This window comes from Dipodomys spectabilis, unplaced genomic scaffold (genome assembly GCF_019054845.1).
Source record: "Dipodomys spectabilis isolate Male_0828 unplaced genomic scaffold, ASM1905484v1 ptg000119l, whole genome shotgun sequence".
NCBI lineage: Eukaryota > Metazoa > Chordata > Mammalia > Rodentia > Heteromyidae > Dipodomys > Dipodomys spectabilis.
The window spans coordinates 4,467,512-4,481,935 of NW_024870796.1; the positions used below are offsets into that span (position 1 = coordinate 4,467,512).

At 48.8% G+C, this 14,424-nt stretch overlaps 1 protein-coding gene across 3 annotated transcripts in view; it reads right to left on the reverse strand.

The window, feature by feature from the left end:
* The window catches only part of Cdc42se2 (CDC42 small effector 2), a 66,162-nt gene extending 53,372 nt beyond the window's left edge, over nt 1-12,790 (reverse strand). For 2 of the 3 annotated variants that reach the window (XM_042688806.1, XM_042688805.1), the window contains exon 1: nt 11,311-11,427. The gene's annotated coding sequence lies outside the window, so the exon portion shown is untranslated. Of the gene's footprint in view, nt 1-11,310; nt 11,428-12,569 lie in introns of those variants that run through there. The other variant, XM_042688807.1, reaches the window with a different exon arrangement.
* Between the last annotated feature and the right edge of the window lie 1,634 nt (nt 12,791-14,424).

Genomic DNA, 14,424 nt, shown 5'->3' on the forward strand with positions numbered 1-14,424 from the left:
CTGAAGAGCTAAGGGACAGCGCCCAGGCCTACAGTTCAGGCCCCATGACCAGACACCCTACCCCCCCCCAAAAAAAGAAAGTAACTTTTTTAAAAGAGTATCTCCGCTAAACTACCTCAAAGAGAGAGAGAGAGAGAGACACAGACAGACGGACGGACGGACGGACGGACGGACGGACGGACGGACAGACGGACGGACGTAGAACTGTGGCTCAAAGTGGTAGAGAGCTAACCTTGAATAAAAAAGCTCAGGGAGAGCCCCCAGACCCTGAGTTCAAGCCTGACAACCAAAAGAAAAAAGCAAACCAACTCTGCAAAAAAATGGAATGGAAATATGTATACATATATTCAAATTATAAAAAGTATTCCATAGCAAACATAAAAAATTAGCAACAAAGTCGTTTTACTATCCAATATTATGCACTGTATGTTAATTGTATGTGCTAATATAATTAGCTCTTCTAGGACTACCTTGTTTTAGGTGAAATTCAAATACTTTCAGCGACAGAAACATGCATTCAGATGTTACAAAAGGCATAAGTAACAAATATGAAGGCCCAAAATGATCAATCCATTCTGTGAATGCTGGGCTTCTGCACTAAAAACAGCAAAAACAAAGCCTATCTCTATGGGCACTAGAGCAAACTAGACGTAGTCAGTTCAGGCAACCTGAGAAGGCCTAGGTAACTGCTGGACTACACCAGTGGTAGAGTGCTTGCCTAGCATGCATGAAGCCCTGGGTTTGATTCCTCAGTACCACATAAACAGAAAAAGCCAGAAGTGGCAAGTGGTGCTGTGGCTCAAGTGGCAGAGTACTAGTCTTGAGCAAAAGAAGCTCAGGGACAATGCCCAGGCCCTGAGTTCAAGCCCCAGGACTGGCAAAACAAACAAAAAGGATTTAGTTGGTTGCTCTACTGAGACGAGAAGAAAGCAGAACTAGAAAAGAGACTAATTCCAGTAGCCTTGGCAGCCACTCTGTCATCCCTCACTCAACCACTGGAGTCCAATGGTTCTTTACACATCCAAGAAGTACCCCTTAGTGCCTGCGGTATACCCCAGAACAAGTAGACATCTGGATGTCCCTCCTGCCCTGAATCCCTGGGCCAGCTCCAGGCTCCCTTGGAGAAACCTCTCAAGTCATCCACAGGGTCCCCTCACTGAACTCCACGCACCTAGGGCACAGGCCTCCCTTAGGAGGCTCGGCCTGTGGTCCGCACCCTTGTTCTGCACACTGATTTAAATATGAGCCAACCTTAAAGAGGGAAAAAAAATTAGTACAATCAATAGATAACAGCGACTTAAAAGAGGTGGCAGGGAAGTGGCGCTGTGGCTCAAGAGGTAGAGCGCTCGCCTTGAGCTGAAGAATGCAGGGACAGCGCCCAGGCCCAGAGTTCAAGCCCCACGACTGACCAAAAAAAAAAAAAAAAGAGGTGGCAGGATTTGAAGATAGCAAACAGTTTACATTTTTGTTGATGTTGTTTCTGGGTAGTACCAAAACCAAGGCTTTGCAAATGCCAGGAATATAACCTTACCCTACATCTATTTTATTTTTCCCTCCATGCTGGAGATCAAATCCATAGCCTTGCGCATGCTTGGCAAGCATGCGCCATCTTAGCTATATCCCCAGAGCCCTCACACTTATTCTACTTAACAAAGCTTGTAATGTAAAGTGTGCTTTTTTGTAATACATTATTTGAATTCAATGTGTGATTATAGGAAATCAAGAATGTCTAGTCTACTGAGTGCCAGGCTCTCAGCAGAGCAGGCAGACCTGTAATCTCAGCTACTAGGAAGGTAGAGATAGGATGGATTCAAGGCCAGTCAGGGAGGAAAAAGTTACCGAGATCCTGTCCCAAAAACAAGCCAGATGTGGTGGTGTTCATCTGTAAGCCCAGTTATGTGGGAGGGATAAGTAGGTCTAAGCCTGGTCTAGCAAAAAGTTAAGACCCTACCTGAAAAAAATAACGAAAAGCAAAATGGGCTAGGGCAGATGGGAGGGTCTTAAGTGGTCCTGAGTTCAAACCCTAGCACCACCAAAAAGAAAGCCCAGTAGTTTTTCAGCCAGAAAAACTGAAGGTGGAGTTGTTTAGTAAGATGAGGAAGACTAGACTGGGAACGGGAACAATGACTGGGGAGAGAAGTAGGAAGAGCTCAGTTCTGACATGTTAATTATTCTATAGCTAACTGAAAACACTGAGCAGGTAGATAGATCTACAAGTCTGGAGGTGAAGAAAAAGATCCACACTACAATGTTAAGTTTTAAATACATGATAATTCTCACTAGATAGGATGAGCTCACAAGAGACTAAATATAAATTTAGAATAAGTCTAAAATAGAGCCCTGGAACACTGTCTCCTTTATAGAAGCTAGGGCAACAAAAAGGAACCACAAAAGATAAGCAGGACTGCCCCAAAGGCACAGGGAAGAAAGGTTTCAAAGACAACAATTATCAATCATCAATCAGGTCAGACGCTGCCATTACCATGGAGAACTGACTAGGGGAATGGAGCGCCAGCGAGGTCACCGGTAACCAAGCTCAGGAAGAGCAGCTGTGGTGGGATGGGAGGGGAGGAGGGCTCAAAGTGATGGACCCAGAGGTAGAGTAACTGTTAACCAAAAATACCAGCTTTTTTTGGAGAACAAAAAAGATGTGCTTCGAAAAGGAAAAATCTTACCAAAGAAAGATGTGTTGCTGGGGAGGTTTCTTAAAAACAGATGGGAGCTATTTCAGCATTACCTACATGTGTGCTGATAGAATCCAGTAGGAGTGGGAAGATGTTTCTTCGGCTCCCTGGTTGCAGGCAGGCAGAACAAGCTACATACGGAAGCAAGGCAATGTCCTTGATGGGAGAAAGGGGACAGTACCCAGCGAAGAACAAATGACAGTGACACAACAGAAAATGCAGGGAATACAGAAAGAGACCAGGGACATGTAAAAGTTCTCTCCTGCTTTTCATTTTTAACATGCAGGAAGCAAGGTTGTTGGTTGAAAATGCAGATGAGAAAGGAAGTGCTGAAGATGCAAGAGGGAAGGTGACTCAACCAGAAAAGGTCCTAGGACCGTGGGACTGCATGAAAATAGAGGGAGACCTGGCAACTTTCCAGGTGGAAGCTAGAACGGTTGGTAGGGTAAGTTGGCCAGTGAGTCCTGGCCAACAGGGAGAAGAGTGGCAGGGGAACTGCGGGATGTGAATAGTGGACTGCTGTTTCAAAGCAGGACACACAGGAGGTCACTTGTTGCCTAGGCAGACCTTAAACCATGATCGTCCCAATCTCTGACTCCTGTGTAGCTGGGACTGCAGGCATGAACCACCATACCCAGATCTAATTTTATAATATACAACCAAAGTATGCAAACCCCATCATGAAAATTTCATTTAAAATCTCAGCATGAGTCTCTTAAGTAGACAAACAACAAAACAGAACTAGTATGGCTCATCACTTAATTACTGTCAAAAGCACCTGGACTTAATATGAACTCATGTAATGCTTTCTAGGAAAAAGGAATTTGTTTTATTATAATCCATTTTGATTAAAATACACTTACACCGGGCATCGGTGTTTCATGCCTGTAATCCTAGCTACTCAAGAGGCTGAGATCTGAGGATCATGGTTCAAAGCCAGCAGGGTAAAGACTACTCAATAGCAAATCTTTGGGCATTTTAGCTGAATTAACTCCCTTTGAAAGTGGGTTCTGATAAAACTGTTGTTAGTACTAACAAACAGAAAGAGTAAAATTAAGAGTATATTTAAGTTTTGAACTGAGACAACAAGATGCATAAAATTAATGATAAAACTGAATTCCAAGTATTCTCAGGAGTGAAAAATCAAGGGGGAAAAAGTCGTCATCTAATTAGTAAGTACTTAGGTGCATCTCACTCAGTTGCTCTAAGAATGCACTGAGGACCTGTAATGTCTCACCCTGAGACAGACTTAAAAAAACACAGCTTTCCATAAAATGTAAAAATATTCCTCTCATAAAAATACTGCCAACAGGGGGCTGGGAAGGTGGCTCAGAGGTAGAGTACTTGCCTCGTATGCACAAAGCCCTGATTCCTCAGTACCAAATACACAAAAAAAGCCAGAAGTGGCACTGTGTCTCAAGTGGTAGAGTGCTAGCCTTGAGCGAAAGAAGGTCGGAGACAGTGCCCAGGCCCTGGCAAAAAAAAAAAAAAAAGAACACTGTCCATAGGTCGGCACAGATAGATCACAGCTGTTATTCTAGTTACTTAGGAGGTCAACCCAGGCAGAAAAGTTCCAGCAACCCTTTCTCAACCAATAGCTGGCCCTAGAGGCACTTGATTACCATCCTGGTTTCATGAGAAGAGTGCAGTTCTGAACCAGCATAGGTAGGAAAGTTGGCATGACTATCTCAAAAGAAAGCTGGGTGTGGTGGTGTGCACCTGTCATCCCATGTAAGACAGGAAGCCTGAAAAGGCCAGAAAAGAGACTATTTCAAAAATAACCAGTGCAAAAAGGGCTAGAGTGGCCCAGTGGTAAATCACCTGCATAACAAGTGTGAGGCCCTGAATTCAAACCCCAGCACCAGCGGAAAAAAAGATCAAAAGCAATATGCTTTCACAAATGTACAAAACCTTATAAAACCTTAACAATATACCATACATTCATTTTAAAACAGGTAAGAAATCAAACACTTGTACAATTTTCTAAAAGACAACTGAGACTAAAAAAACCCAACAGCAACCTATCCTAGAGAATGTTAGGTTATAAAGCGCTTGAGAAAGTGTTTTATACTGCTAAGTCTTTCGATCTATACCAGTTAATCACAAGTATCAGTATCATTCTTTTGTTCTTTTTTATTTTGTTTTGTTTTTAAACCAGTACAGAGCTTGAACTCCAGTACAGGGCTTGAACTCAGGGCCCTGGGCCCTCGGCTGCTTTTTTTTTTTTTTTTGGTTGGTCGTAGGGACTGAACTCAAGACTTGGACCCTAACCCAGAGCTCTTTCACTCAAAGCTAACACTACCACTTTGACCCATAGCTCAACTTCCGGTTTTCTGGTGGTTAACTGAAGAGTCTCACAGCCTGTCCTGCTCCTGCTGGCTTTGAACCTCGATCCTAAGATCTCAGCCTCCTCACTAACTAGGACTGGAGGCATGAGCCACAGGCAGCTGAGCTTTGCTTCACTTCATAACTTACTGCTCGTATGCTACTACTCGAGCCACACCTCTAGTCCAGCTTTTATCTGATTATTTGGAGATAAAAGTCTCACAGACTTTCTGCCTGGGCTGGCTTTGAACCACAAACCTCAGATCTCACTGAGTAGCTAGGATTACAAGCCACAGGTGCCTGGCATCTCAATCATTCTAAATTGTTTTATCATTTACATGTGAGAAAAGAAAGGCTAAAATCATTCTTTATCACAAAAAAAAAAACACCACAACAAAAACACAAACACTGAAAAAAGAAACATTTCAAATATTTCAACCGTTTAGAAAATAGGATCATCCATGACTTTATTTAGTCTCAAACATTATTAATCACTTCTAGGTAGAAATAATACTTTGAAAATCATGTTTACGTTTTGAGGGTGGGTCCTGGGACTTGAACTCAGAGCCTGGGCACTGGTCTTGAGCTTTTTTATTTTTTTTCTTTTCTTTCTTTGTCGGTAGTGAGACCTTAACTCTGGGCCTGGACACTGTCCCTCAGCTCTTCAGCTCAAGGCTAGTGTTCTAGCTCTTGAACCATAGTGTCACTTCCGGCTTTTTCTGCTTATGTGGTGCTGAAGAATCGAATCCAGGGCCTCATGCATGCAAGGCAGGCGCTCTACCATTGAGCCACCTTCCCAACCCTATTTTTTTTTTATTTATATATTTTTTTTGCCAGTCATGGGGCCTGAACTCTGAGCCTGGGTGCTGTCCCTCAGCTCTTCAGCTCAAGGATAGCACTCTACCACTTGAGCCACAGCACCACTTCCGACTTTTTTCGCTTATGTGGTGCTGAGAAATCCAACCTAGAGCCTCATGCATGCAAGGCAAGCACTCTACCACTGAGCCACCTTCCCAGCCCCTGTTCTTGAGCGTTTGTGCTCAAGATAGCATTCCACCACTTGAGCTACAGCTCCACTTCCATTTTTTGGGGGGTACACCTGCCCCATGTGGCTTTGAACCAAGATCCTCAGATCTCTGCCTCCTAAGTAGCTAGGTTTACAGGCATGAGCCACCAGCATCTGGCTCAAAGTATTTCTACAGATGAAAAAAAGTCATGAATTCTGATTTCTTCCAAGTATTTTTTTTGTCAGTTTTGAGGGAGCCTGAACTCGGCCTGGGCGCTGTCCCTCAGCTCTTCAGCTCAAGGCTTCAGCTCTACCACTTGAGCCACAGCACCACTTTCAGCTTTTTCTGCTTATGTGGTGCTGAGGAATAGAACCTGGGGTCTCATGCATGCAAGGCACGGACTCTACCACTGAGCCACCTTCCAGCCCCAAGTTTTGTTATTTTTGCCATGTCTCAATGCTGTTGTTGACTGTCGAAGAATTCTAAAGTGCTTATCCCTCCCCCCCAAAAAAAAATCTGTACAAGCTAAACATTTTTTTTCCTCTGTCAGTTTGTGGGACTTGAACTCAGGGCCTGGGCCTTGCCCCTGAACCATTTTGTGCACAAGGCTAGTACTCTTATCACTTGAACCAAAGTGCCACTTCCATTTGCCAGTGGCTAATTAGAGATATATCTCACAGGGCCTTTTCTACCCAGGCTGGTTTTGAATCGAGATCCTCAGACCTCAGCCTCCTGAGTAGCTAGGATGCTAAACATTTTTATTTAGCATCATTATTCACAGACTGCTTACATTGTTCTTTGCCATTTCCACTGCCACTTACAAGGTTCTCAACAACAATGAACTGTACATAATCTGGTAATTCATGCTACAAAAATGTAACAGGGGGTCTGGGAAGGCGGCTCAGTGGTAGAGTGCTTGCCTTGCATACATGAGGCCCTGAGTTCAATTCCTCAGCACCACATAAGCAGAAAAAGCCGGAAGTGGTGCTGTGGCTCAAGTGGTAGAGCATTAGCCTTGAGCTGAAGAGCTGAGGGACAGTGCCCAGGCCCAGAAGTTCAAGACCCATGATGACCGACCCAAAAAAAAAATGTAACTGGAACTGGGAAGGTGGCTCAGTAGTAGAATGCTTGCCTTGCATGCATGAGACCCTGGATTCGATTCCTTAGTACCATATAAACAGAAAAAGCCAGAAGTGGTGCTGTGGCTCAAACAGCAGAGCACTAGCCTTGAGCTGAAGAGCTCAGCTGGACAGTAGTGTGGCTCACACCTGTAATCCTAACTACTCAAGAGACTGAGATATGAGGATAGCAGTTCAAAGCCCCGTGAGACTCTTAATCCATTTAACCACTCAAAACCTGGAAGTGGCACTGTGGCTCAGGTAGAGCATTAGCTTTGAGAAAAAGAGCTCAAGGATATCACCCAGGCCAAGTTCAAGCTCCACAACTGAAGAAAAATGTATCCCAACTCTATATAAATCAAATGTGAGGAATTACTTATTATTCCTAGGAATAACCACCAAGTTAAGTACATGTCAGAAAGTTTCAATTCAGAATTAGAATATACACATACTTTCCACATTATTCCTAAAATCATAAAAAGCTAATAGCAACCCTAAAATTTCAAAGAACGATTTAAATGTCCACATTGTTTTCAACAATGAATAAAGTATTTTAAGCACTGGTTAGTCAAAAAAGGTCTCACTAAATTCAATAGATAACTGAAAAAGATAGAAATCTACATTATTTTGTAATGACTAAGACTACACTGACTTCGGAGAACATTAATTTGGATTTCTGAAACAGTTATTTCTCACTCTGCAAAATGGGTCATTAGGCAAGTTCGTGGTTGTAGAACACCAGCATGTACTTACAACAACCTAGATGGTGTAGCATCCTGCACACCTGGACCATATGGTGTATGCCTCTGTGAGTGCAGAGCATGAGTTCGATGCCCCTCCACACACACACACACACAAAACAATGAAAATAGTATACAATGCATCTTTATATTCAGAATAAATTCAATAAGCAGTTTTATCAGTTGCAATACCCGAGGAAAATTCCAAATACAGTGTCACAAACTGCTAATAATCCTCTCCTTTTCGGCACTATCAAGTTCCTTTGTAGAAACTACAGGAAAAGACCAAAGTAAAAGTAAAACTCCCCTTCTACCCCTGCAAAAAAGAACCAACCCTTAGGTTGGAGGTGTGGCTCAGTTGGTAGAGCACTAACCAATGAGCAACAGTGACAGATTTCAAGTTCGGGTTCCAGTCTCTGACAAAAAAAAAAGGTAACTCCTAAAAATGTTTACACACACACACACAAAACTGGGGGAAGGTGAGATGCTAAGTAAGCACTGAGTGTGTCTACCACTGAGACATTCTTGGGCAAGCAGAGGGCGGCATTTCTTGAAAGAAATCCAGTCTATCCCTGGAGATTTTAAGAACAGAAAACAGCCGGGCGCCGGTGGCGCCTGTAACCCTAACTACTCAGGAGGCTGAGATCTGAGGATCGCAATTCAAAGCCAGCCCAGGCAGGAAGCTCTGTGAGACTTTTTTTTTTTTTTGTCGGTCGTGGGGCTTGAACTCTGGGCCTGGGCGCTGTCCCTCAGCTCTTCAGCTCAAGGCAAGCGCTCTACCACTTGAGCTACAGCGCCACTTCCAGTTTTCTGGTGGTTTATTGGAGATAGGAGTCTCACGGTCTCTCCTGCCCGGGCTGGCTTTGAACCGCGATCCTCAGATCTCAGCCTCCTGAGTAGCTAGGATTACAGGCGTGAGCCACCAGCGCCCGGCTCTGCGAGACGTGGCGATGTGGCTCAAGTGGTAGCGCTTGCCTTGAGCTGAAGAGCTGAGGGACAGCGCCCAGGCACAGAGTTCAAGCCCCACGACCAACAAAAAAAAAAAAGAAAGAAAGAATAAAGAATACTGTTGCTGCAAATAGTTACAAAAACACACCCCTGAAAGTGCATCATCTTTCAGTAAATACATTGTACCAAAATTTAATATTGGGAGAAGAAAACTCCTTCCTCTCTTCAATGTCCAAACTACTTTTATTCAGATGACAGTAAGAAGGTGCAACCCGATCATCATAGCGCTAAAAAGTTACTTTCTAATGTTTAAACGACAGACTCAGGAATTGACACTCGCGGAAGTTCCCGTCCGTCTTCGCCAACTTAAGTAGGCACCAGGAAAGTCTACCTCCTTAAAAAGAGAACCTCAAGCTTAAGGAGGGTAATTGTGGGGTCTGCCTGGCTCCATAAACGCATCATCCACCACAGGTCTCAGCACATCATAGATGTTTAATGAATATCTGCAGGGTAAATGGTGACATTCAACTAACTACAGAGTGCCGAGGTTCGGAGCTCTCCCTTGCTCAGGGGCATGCCACAGCCACGCACACACACAGGGAAACTTCGTTATTCGCCGGGGGCCGGGGGCTCACGCCTGTAATCCTAGCTGCTTAGGAGGCTGCGCTCTGGGGATCGCTCACACCTGTAATCCTAGCTGCTTAGGAGGCTGCGCTCTGGGGATCGCTCACGCCTGTAATCCTAGCTGCTTAGGAGGCTGCGCTCTGGGGATCGCTCACGCCTGTAATCCTAGCTGCTTAGGAGGCTGCGCTCTGGGGATCGCTCACACCTGTAATCCTAGCTGCTTAGGAGGCTGCGCTCTGGGGATCGCTCACACCTGTAATCCTAGCTGCTTAGGAGGCTGCGCTCTGGGGATCGCTCACGCCTGTAATCCTAGCTGCTTAGGAGGCTGAGCTCTGGGGATCGCGGTTCAAAGTCAGCCCGCGCAGGAAAAGTCCGTGAGACTCTTATCTCCAATAAGCCACCAGAGAACCGGAAGTGGCGCTGAGGCTCAAGGGGTAGAGCGCTCGCCTTGAGCTGAAGAGCGCAGGGACGGCGCCCAGACCAGAGTTCAAGCCCCACGACTAAAAAAACAAACAACAAAAGGCAAAAACGAGGCTTCACAACACAACCCATTTTTTCCTCCCACCATTACCAATGAAAATTATTTAAAGAATAAGATAAAAGTGGGCCGGATGGCCGGTGGCTCACACCTGTCACCCTAGCTGCTCAGGAGGCTGCGATCTGAGGACCGCGGTTCAAAGCCAGCCTGGGCAGGAGAGACCGCAGGACTCTCAGCTCCCGGAAGCGGCGCTGTGGCTCCCGGGGGTCGAGCGCTAGCTAGCCTTGAGCACAAAGACGGCGCCGGGGCCTCGAGTTCAAGCCCCAGGACCGGCAAGAGAGAAGAGATCAGATCCCATGCACGGCAACTTTCCTCCAAGTCAACTTCCTATTTCCAACACCACCACCGGTGCGTGATCCCGGCCGCCACCGACGGCTCCCCGACGTGTACGGTGGCAGGAAAACCCCGGACCAGCAACAAGCCCTCATCCATCCACACGCTCTTCTTCACCCACTGTTTCCCCCCGCCACCCCCCCCCCGAACCTAAATCGTCCCAGACCGGGGTAAGAATGCTCCCAAGAGCCCCTCGTCCAATCCCCCTTGCGTGGAGCCGGGTGCCCGGCCCTTTATAGCACCCCAACCCTTGCCATCTTCCGCTCCACGCATCGCCTCCCAATTCCTCTTCCGAAAAGAAAGAAAGAAAAGCCAATCAGTGGGAATGAGCCGCAGCTGAGGCATCGCCGGGGCGAGCCGAGTCCGCGGGGGGGGGGGGGGGGGGTCGGCGGGAGGACCCCCCGCCGGCGAGCCGCCGCCCACCGCACCCGGGCCGCGGCGCCGGGCTCAACAACCTGTACGAGTAGCTCGTCCGGGCTCCTCCGAGGCGGCGGCGGCGGCCGCCGGGGCTTCCCCCGCCCGGGACGGGTCCCGCCGGGCGCCTCTCGGGTGAGAGTCGGGGCGTCGGGGGCCCTGGTTCCCCCCGACTTCGACCCCCGTACCTGCTGGGCCCCGGGCCCGCCCAGCCCCCCTCCAGGCTGCCCCAGACCGGCGAGGTGCGGTGCGGGGAGGGGGCCGGTGGACGGCGCCCGCCCCCGCCCCCGCCGGCGCCCGCCCGCCCCGCGGAGACGCTCCGACCGAGCACCTGAACCTTTTCCTCAGAGGAAACGGACGGAACAAACCAACCCCGACCGGGTTCCCGAGCCGGAGGACCTCGCCCAGACCCGAACATGGAGCCGCGGGGCTCAACCCACAAGCCCCGCGGCGCGCGGCGGCCAGGGCCCGGCCGCGCTCGACGAGCCCTCCCACCCCTCCGGGCGGCGGTTGGGGGAGCCTTCGGGTGCGGGGCTCCCCCCCCCCCGGCCGGGTGGGCCTCGCGGCCGCTGCACTCACCGCCGTCGCCTTTGTCTCGGCCGGCCGCTCGCGCGGCACCGCTCTCTCCGGCGCCGGTTCCGCGGCTTCTGCCGTCCCCACGCCCGCAGCTGCGCTCCCCGCGCGCTCGCCGCTTCCTGGCCCCGCCCTCTCGCCGAGGCTCGCGCGAGGGAGGGCGGGGCCGCAGGCGACGCGCGCCCCTGAACGCCAGGGGGGAGGGGCGGGCCCCCGCTCCTCCCTCCCCCGCGCGGCTGGAGCTCCAGCACAGGGCCGCCGCTCAGCCGCGTCACCGCCTCCAGGTTGGGCGGAGCTAAAGGCGGCGCGCGCCTCCGAGCCGGGGGGAGGGGCGGTGCCGCGCGCAGCTGTACCGCCGGCACGTGACCCCGCCCCCACTAAGCCCGCCCCCACCCTGGCCTCCAGGCCGAGTGGAAGGTGCCGGAGGTGGGGGGGGGAGAGGGCGGGGACAGGAGGGCGGGGCCGCATGCAGCGGCGCACCCCGGCCCCGCCCCCTCCGTCCAGCCCCGCCCCCGCCCGGGTGGGCTGCGGGGCCCTCCCCCCGGCGTCTCGGGCGGTGGAGCCAGCCTGGGAGGCCGGCGGCGAGCGGACGGTGTGGGGGCTGGGACGCGCGCCGGCCATGGCGATGGGGGCTGCGCGCGCGCGCGCGGGAGCCCCTTCGCACCGGGTCGGGACTCCCCGGGTGGCGCGAGGGGCGGGCCTCGGGGACCGAGGCCGGGCGGAGCGGGGCCGGGCGGCGCTGCGGAGTCGGAGAGGCCCGGGGATCCTCGATCGCGGGGATGAGCCCCGTGGCTTCCCGCCGAGGACGTTCACCTGGCGTCTGGAACGTTGTGTGGAGGATCTGTGACGCCTTCGCAGACGTTCCGGGAGCGGAGAACCGGGAGAGGCTGTTTGCCCCGAGATCCGGGCAGAGCTAGCACCCCTGTACCCCCCACCGGACACCCACGTCACGGCCCGGGGAGGAAGGGGAGGCACCACGCGCTGACTGAAATCTCAAGCCTCTCCGAATACAATAATAATAATAATGCGCCTCTAAGCTGTCATCCTAAGGACTCGGGAGGCTGAGATCTGAGGATCACGGTTCGAAGCCAGCCTGGGCAGAAAAGTCCCCTTGAGACTCTGTATCTCCAAGGAACCACTCGAGAGCCGCAAGTGGAGCTGTGGCTCAAAGTGGTAGAGCGCTAGCCTAGAAGGGAAAGAGCTCAGGGACAGCGCCCAGGCCCTGAGTTCCAGCCCCAAGACCCACAAGAAGGAAAAGACAGTACCTCTCACTCATCGGGATTGACAGGCATCTTTCTAGTTGCCCAAACCAGTACTTCTTGGCGGCCCCTCTCTTCTTTTCACCTCCTTCCATAGAGAAAGCTCATTGGGTGTGCCTGCAACATTAATCAGAATCAATACTTCCTGCCCATGTTTCTCCTCTGGATTAGGCTTCAGTGGTCTACTAAATGGTCGTCCTTCACCTCAGACTTTATTATCAAAACAACAGGCACAAGATGCCCTTAACAAATCAAGGCAGCCACCAGTGGCTACCAACTCCGTTTCCGTGTGAAAGCTATGATCTTTATGAAGACCTACCTACAGCCTTTGGTTTCGTTTCTCTCCTTTTGCGTCTCAGACTTCATCCCCAAACTCTCATTTTTGCTTGAATCTTCCAGACAGACAGACAAGTGCTCAGGGCTAGAATATTGTTCCTGTACTGTCCATTTGTGTTCACCTCTTTACAAATCCTTGCTGAAAAGTCACCTAAACAATAACACTTAGTCTAACTCCTCTATTTTAAATTGCTACAGCTCCACTCCAATCCTCAACATTTCCTACCTTGTTCTGTTCCTCCAAGGCCTTCCTCCTATTGCAACAATCTTTTTATTTTTTTTTATTTATTTTTTGGTCAGTCCTGCGGCTTGAACTCTGGGTCTGGGTGCTGTCCCTCAATTCTTCAGCTTTAAGGCTAGTAGTGCGCTACCACTTGAACCACAGCACCACTTCCGGTTTTCTGGTGGTTAATTGGAGATGAGTCTCACAGACTTTTCCTGCCCCAGCTGGCTTTGAACTGTGATCCTCCTCCTGAGTGGCTAGGATTACAGGCGTGAGCCACCCACACCTAGCCTATTGCAATAATCTTATGTAATTCATACATTTATCTTTGAGTGTCTGTTTGCCCCAGTTTTGTGTTTGTGGTACTAAGGATTGAACCTAGGGCCCGGTGCGTGTTAAGCAAAACTTCTACCATTGAGCCATATCCCCATACCTTCAGAGCTGGGATTTTTTTTCACTGTTCTATTCAACTGATAACTAAGTGCCTGGGAAGGGGGAAAAATGAGGAAAAAATTAATTCCCTGGAATAAAAACATAAAACCACAACCAAAAAAATGGCCATTTTAATTTTTGTTAATTCCTCTGAATTCAAATTCCTGTCGGTTACCCAGAAGATCCTAAACTATATCATAAGCGTTTTGATTTTTCTGGTTACAGGGAATCTAACAATAACCATTTATGTAACTAAATGTCAGGTTGTTTGGGGTCACTGATATCCTGGTGTCCTATTTCACTGACCAGAAATAACGTGATCGGGTAGATGTTTATTGATGTGAGACTTAAAAGCATACTGTTTCTAAAATTTTCCTAGGGGGGAAAAAAAAAAATAAATAGAAAATAAATTTCTGAGCCTGATACCTATGTTCATTGTCTTCTCCTTTTAAACTGCAAATGTAGTCACCTTGTGTGAATGCTTTAAAATTTCCTACCATTTATAAAGAGTAAAACTCAGTATGTAAACATTTACTGATTTTTCATATTTTAGTTATAAAAGTGTGATTGAACAACCCAATCTCATTAATTCAAAAGTCAGGTACACAGTTCTATTTAGATGACATTGTATGAGAGTATGTGTGAGTAGTTATTTGCTCAGTAAGACAGTAGGAGTACGATCTCTTTGCATAATTTATCCTTCATGACTTAAAACCATTTAAATCCTGGTGCTGATGGCTCACACCTGTAATCCCAGGTATTCAGGAGGTTGACACTTGAGATTGGCAGTTTGAAGCCGGTCTGGGGAAGAAAAGTCTTTGAGACTATAATTGATCACCAAAAAAGCCAGAAGTAGAGTTGTGGCTCAAA